The 7,119-nt window shown below is 43.2% G+C and overlaps 1 protein-coding gene across 9 annotated transcripts in view; it reads right to left on the minus strand.

Moving 5' to 3' along the window:
* Window positions 1–7,119, minus strand: part of eya4 (EYA transcriptional coactivator and phosphatase 4) — a 40,078-nt gene that overhangs the window by 21,658 nt on the left and 11,301 nt on the right. The window lies entirely within an intron of this gene.

Consider the following 7,119-nt stretch of genomic DNA (forward strand, 5'->3'; position numbering starts at 1 on the left):
CTTGCAGTGCTAAGTTTTTCTTTTTTTCTCTTTAAAAACAAAAATAAATCCACCTTTTTTTCTTGATGTTTTTCAGTATAAATCTGTAGTAGTTACAAAAAAAGAAACACAGTGAATAAAATTACAACGACCCACTGCTTCTCAGCTTCTCTCACTGTTAGGACAACACACACAGCTCCTATCTTTTACGAGTAATGGGGAACATTTCAACCGTCCTGTTTCCTTCCACCTCTGCCTCCTCCCATCTTTTTCTCTCCTCCTCCTCCTCCTTTACCTCCTCTCTCTCCCTCTCTCAGCTGTCACTCACTCCAGAATTACTAGAGCTTCCATTTGGAACTTAAAAACTTTTCTTTTCTCTTTCAAAATGTGAACCCGAAATTGTATATTTTTGTGTCCACAAAGTGAATTCCACATCGTAATCATCGCTTGTTTATGAAAATTTTGATGAGGAAGAATTTCAAATGTATACACATAAAAACCAAAAACATTTGTTGCATGAGTCAAATCCTGAAAGGGATGGTCTCAACCTCTCACGTGAAGCTTCAGCTGTAGGTGAAGACCCCAGGTGGACGTCACGTCAACGTCTTGCTGTGTGGTAAAAAGTAAAGGCCAGACCATAAACTTCCCCCCCAACACTGTCCACAAACCCAAAACACACTCAACACACCCTCCCCCATGTCAAAATACACACACCTGAACCCACACTGTGTTAATTGGAACCACACGGGCAGCACGCGTGTGTCATATGTGAACTGGAGTTGAGTTTTGAGAAAGGGGAGGGGCAGAGGTTTGAGCGTCCACTCAGCGCACCGGTACAGAGACACACATAAATCTCCTGGCTGGCTCGGTCTGAAGATGGCACTCTTTCACTATCATCACTCAGGCGTTACCGTCTCAAATGCACATAATCAAACAAACAAACCTAAAATAGTGCAAGAACCAGGTCCACACCAGGTTCTCTCACCTCACCTTTATCTTAATTATGTATCTGTGAAAACAATACCTGCTGTGACCACCATGTCCTATAAAAGACTAAATATTATGACGCTTACAATATGAATATAGAAGAATTGGTAAATGAAAACTAAATAGCAGACAACGTAGCATAATCCTGGGAGACAAAACCAAGGTCACTTCTCTTTGAGTGGTGTACCCCAAGGCTCAGTAATAGGTCTTCAGACTATTTTTAGAACATGTCTGTGTTTTTACTAATTCTTACAGGTTGGTGTTAAATGCAGTTTAAGCCGTTTTTCAACTGCAGAAAAACCTTCTTAATTCACAGCTTATTGCTTAGTTTTCAGATATTACTCCTCTAATATCTGAAGTGTGCAGTGCCTAAATAAGGTAAATACAGATTTGGTTTTTTTTAGTGCAGATGCTGGAATTTGCATGATCATTCCATCAGTACAACTGCATGTTTACATTATATTTTACATTGCAGTAGAAAGAAAAAGGACCATAGATACTATTTAATACTACTTCATTTACAGTGTTGGCCACAGCAGTATTGTAATGCTACCACGTAACATCATGACGATGTCCATAAACACCGGAGGAAAATCAAGTAGACATTACAAGCCAAAAGAAAAGCCTTTCCCCCAGTCTACACATTTACTCTGAAAATATTTTTTGGAAAATTATCACCTCTCTGGTGTTTTTAAAAATTAACCAACAGTTTGTGTGCGGATAAAAAGCCAAAACACACAGAAAAACCACAGTCTTCAAAAACAGTTGCCCCCATGTGGACATGGCCTCAGTTGGCAAATACACACACACACACACACACACACACACACACACACACAGACGCACGGCTGGATAGTACAAGGTTAAGTGGGAAGTTTAAGTTGGCAGAAATAACCCTCTAAAAAAAGTAAATTCTAATTAAAATGTTACTGTACATGCAGTAGGCAGTAGAAAACAGCTGAGAAGGGTGACGGATGAATATGTGCCTGGAGACTCATTTGGACCCGGGCCACTGTCTCCAACTGTGAAGCAGCCACCTTTAGCTCAGAGACCCTGGTGACAGCACGCAGCCCCTTCCCACAGCGTTTATCCTGCAAACTCCCAACAAACACCCTGATTGATAGGCTGTCTATAAACCTGTGCATCGTCATTGGTGCAAATATCTGCTGCTGTGTGTGTGTGTAAGTGTGTGTGTGCTGTACTTATGAGTGTGTGCATTGGACGAGCTGTCAGGACAGATTAGGGTGTTGCCGAAGTGCTTGACAACTCAAGCACTTTATTATTAGCCAGGCAGGACCCCATCGGGAGGGGGTCGTCCAAAAACATCCACGATGAAATATTTTTACAGCAAGTGGAGACGGAGAACAGGGGAGGTGTCCCCAAACATGGCTAATGAAATGCAAAAAAGGTGAAAAACAAACACACACATATGTATGTAGAGTGGCATGGTCACAGCCGAGCAGTGAACCGTGCAGAAGAAGAAGAAGGTTTTCTATCAGTCAGCCACATGACAGGCGGCGGTGTTGGTTTTTGTTGACTTTTGGAGTTTTTTAGGAGTGACTGGCGGGGAGTGCCTTCCTCCCTTTGAAGGTGTCGTTCTGACTTTGTTCTTAGAGAGAAACAACAGCAGTTTGTCTTCTCCGCTGTGGAGACAAGACTGAAATACACCCAGATCTTTTCATCTTCTTTTTTCCAATTTGCCCATAAATTATGTGTGAATAATTAAATAGTTAAAGTGAAGGGACGAGGTGCACGGTGGTGTTTAATGGTGCTTCAAAAGAACGAGGTGTTCGCAGTGGACAAAGAAAAAAAACACAGAAAGTGTGTAATAATAAGAGAAGTTATAGAGTAAAAAGACATATCGCAGTGGTCTCTCTCTCCATCTCTCGCAATTTAGAATGTGATTAATTATTTCAGAGAATCAATGTCACATATTGTGTCTTCTTTATTTGTCCTTGTCCTCAAGCTGCACATACTACAAACATTGAGATAAAAATGAGTGGCGCTGTAGGGAGGAAATGCTGTAGTTCTTGCTATGTGTGGAACCCTCTCCCCCCTCCTCCCCTCTTAACACTGGCACACACACACACACACCTGTGCAATGTGATCATCCAGCCATCCCTGCCTCTGACATCGGCCGGTGGGTGAACCACAAAACACACTCATGAAGGATGTTACTCACCACACAAACACATCCTCACTCAATCTCTATCTATCTGTCCTCCACATTCCCCTCTCTCTCTCTCTCTCACTCGTACACTCACACACACACACACACACACACTGGGTCTCACCCGATTACCTGTCCCTGTTCAAAGCTCTCTGCTCTCCATTTGTATGAGTGGTTATCGGTGTGGTAACTCAATCTCCTTCCTTTCATGTAAAATACATTGTCCTGAGCCTCCTCCCACCCTCCACCTCCCCTCCCTCACCCACCAGTTCCCCCAGCCTGGGGAGGTGTAAAACTATCCCTCTCTTTATGCCTCCAAAAATGCCCCTTTTCAGGTGTAGTAGGAAGCTATAAAAGAAAAAAAAAAAAGAAGTGAGGGAGTGAAAGGGAAGAACAGGGTGAGTCTGTGGAGCAGGAGAGAGGTGGAGGAGGAGAAGGAGGTGGTGTTCAGTGAAAAGGTACTCTGCAAAAACAGCTCTCTCTCTCTCTCTCCCTCCTCTACCTGGGTTTACCTCTCTCTACCTGTCTGTGCTTCACATGAAATCGCCGAGAGCAACACTGGTGTTGTTCACAATTTGAGGGACAGTGAAAAGAAATTAATAATATTCACACACAGTTTCTCCATCTCAAGTATCACATGTCTTTAAACCTTTGCCCAGGGAGAAGAAGAAAAGCAGACAAAAATAGAGCAAAAACAAGATGCTGGCCTCTGCACTGAACCCCGAAGACAGAATGAAATATCTGAGAAGGGAGAGGGATACACGCAGCTCTCTGAGCAATATGGCATGAGACCTTCAATCTGTCAGGACAAAAAAAAAATAAAAAATGCGTTCATGCAGCTTGAAGGGCTACATGTTTGTTGGTTCACACGGTTTTTGGAGTAAAATAAGTAGAAAGCCAGAGAGCAAAAAAGGTCAAGTGACCAGTACTGGGCTGTGGATCATTTGGTAGTAGGCCACACAGAAAGAATAAATTAGTATCTAGTGCACATTTTTCATGTCCAGGTCCCACAGTTTTTTTTAATTTGATTGAATCAACTGGCTGTTAACAGACTTAAGGAAAAGATAAGGAGTAGAAGCAGTAAAGGAGTAGAGGAGCAGAGGCCGGCCTCCATCCTGGTGGTCTCCATAGCTGCCGTTTAAATTTGGCTCCTCATTGTCTAGAAGAGTGAGGGGATCACAGACATGATTTAATGCAGCTTTACTCCGAGGGGACAAATGAAAAGTCACTGATGGATGTGTGTGTGTGTGTGTGTGTGTGTGTCCGAGGCAGTTCTGCACTGTTAATTGTGAAGCGTTTGGCCTGGGCTGCCCCTGCTCAGCTAATCTGATGAGAGTGATTAAAAAAACAACCAGGAGAAACCTAAACCAGTCCACGGCTGACCAGGCACACACACACACACACACACATCACCGCCCATCAAGATGTACAAGCACTCTGGTCATCACTCCACTCAGAGGCAGAGAGACACGCACACACTTAGGAACACACACACACACACACGTAGCGAAGGACGTGTATTTTGTGCTCGTATGAATAGTTGACACCTCGTCAACATTTCTGTGCAGTCGAAACGATTGAATCAACTGGCCCAGCAGCCCTGAATAATTGATCTGAATGACTCGATGCAGCTCAATAGATGACTCCAAGCTCTACGTGCATGAGTCACAGCAGTCAGCAGACATGGATTAGTCGCCAGGCCTGAAGTTGTCACAGTACACAGGTGTAGAATTACAGGTGCCTCCTCATTCTATTAGCATATACCTGTTGGTTAATAGTTTCTGTCAGTCTATATGTGGGGGTCAAATAAGAACAGTAACTGACCGCACCCCGTATGTTTAACCTGGATCAACTGATGACCCTTCCAGGGCAGACCTGTATTTTACCTCGTGAAAAATGATTAAAATGAGAGATATTGGTGCTAACAATGAGGGCTGATTTTAGAGTGACAAAATTGTCCAACTTGTCCTTAGACACTGTCATTTTTTGCTATTTCTTTAGCAATTTTTTTTGTGCAACATCACAGTGCATATTTGACTCAGTTAATGGGAATGATGAGTGTTCATTCTGACAGACACACACCACTGTTTTCATCGGTCATTTTACAGCTATGGTTTGAGTCTTTTACACCTACAGTCCAGTGTTGTGGTTGCACAATGCAGCTCTCCACCCGTGGCTTTCAGCACTGGTGTCTCCTTTCTTTAAACCAATGACAATCAACTGTGGCAGCTTTTTTTTTTTTTTTTCTGTAGCAACGGAAAAAGCACATGTAATATAATATGTAATATTAAAAAACTCCCACTGTGCATCACCAAACCAAAAGGTTACAACAAGTAAGTGTAAGTGTAATCTATCTATCTATCTATTATTTGAAGTAAATAAATGATAATTCTCAGTGATTCACCTGATGATGTCAGGGGTTAACCATCACTGTTCCAAAAAGATAAGTATATTTTATGTTTGCCATAAGGGGACTTCTGAAAAGATTAGCATGGGTTTGACTACCAGCCAATCAGGTAGCAGATATTATGAAACAGTGTAGTATAGGTGTGTTTTGTCATAAATTGTTTAATTCCTAACGAGAGAGCTCTGATTTACATGTATCCTCGCTTTCACTATTCACTCTTTAGTGAAACTGTATGGAAGGGCACCATGTTTGTACATTTTTAAATAGAAAATTCAACATCGGGGCCAATATTTTCTCTAGTTCTGTAATGCACTGCGTCCTTGGTTAAAAACGTCCTGTGTTTCAAAGGTGTATGAAATAAGCATTGTTGAATGGATAAGAAGCGCTTACAGTAAAACAGAAGGGTTTTGAAATACATCCACTGGTATTTATATGGACTTCATGTCCTTTTACTAGAACAGTGAGGGCTCCTCTCTCTGCTGCTGTGCGAGACCTGAGGAAATACAACACCGCCCGCTGCACCCCCCATCCTTGCTCCCTCACCCTCCCCACATCCCCAAGTCGACCGCAGCTAACCCGCGCCTCCTCTGCCTCCCCTCCAACTAGGTCCTCATACCACAGCTTTCCCCGTCTCAATACACCCACCCACTCCCAGAGCACCTCCACATCCCATTGTGAAAAGAAATCAATTAGATGTGTGTATACATGCATGTGTGTGTGTGTGTGTGTGTGTGTGTGTCTGTGAGGAAGGAATTGGAATACCAAATGTTCTTGTTACAGTCTAGAGTCAATTTCTTAGAAAACCTAAAAAAGAATGTCTGAGGCAGTCACAGTGAGGTGTGTGTGTGTGTGTGTGTGTGTGTCTAAGTGCGTGTCTATGGCAGCAGCGGCAGCATCAATAATTAAAGCTAATCTCATTAGGCCTCAGATCTCTTTCAGACGCTTTTAATTAAATGATGAATGGCCTCCCAGCTGCCTGTTAAATAATGCTGCTCATGACATCACGCTCTGAGTGTGTGTGTGTGTGTGTGTGTGTGTGTGTGTGTGTGTGTGTAAGGGCTGCAACATAAGGTAGATGTCCTTAGGACAAAACACAAGGAAAGGCATTAAGCGGACAGATAGGTATGGTCTAAACACACACACACACACACATGCCATCTGCCGTCAGGTCCAATAAGCAGCTGTGGTTATTGGAAGTCACTGAGGACAGGGGACAGGAATCGAACAATTCAAACATGACAATCTAATCAAACCAGATCTTTACCCACCTCCACAGTTCTTATAAAGGGTAGAACAGTTGTTAAGGGGAGAAAAAAATGAGCACATAAAGAAAGAAACTCTCTGTAAAGGGACCGTGAGGGTTGTGAGAAAGACAGGGATAAAGAAAGACAAAGACGGACAGACCGTGGGCCAACTCAGAGAATGAGAGCAACAGGTAAAGTAGAGGACAGGTAAGGCTGCCAAAACGCCCCGGGCTCCAGACAGCATGGACCTGGCTATGAGAAAACTCATAATCTCTTCTGTTTCTCACCCCCTCTGTTCTCCGTGTCCCACCCTCCCCTCCCCAACTCTCTCC

Source organism: Cynoglossus semilaevis, unplaced genomic scaffold (genome assembly GCF_000523025.1).
Source record: "Cynoglossus semilaevis isolate Cse_v1.0 unplaced genomic scaffold, Cse_v1.0 scaffold1282, whole genome shotgun sequence".
Taxonomy (NCBI): domain Eukaryota; kingdom Metazoa; phylum Chordata; class Actinopteri; order Pleuronectiformes; family Cynoglossidae; genus Cynoglossus; species Cynoglossus semilaevis.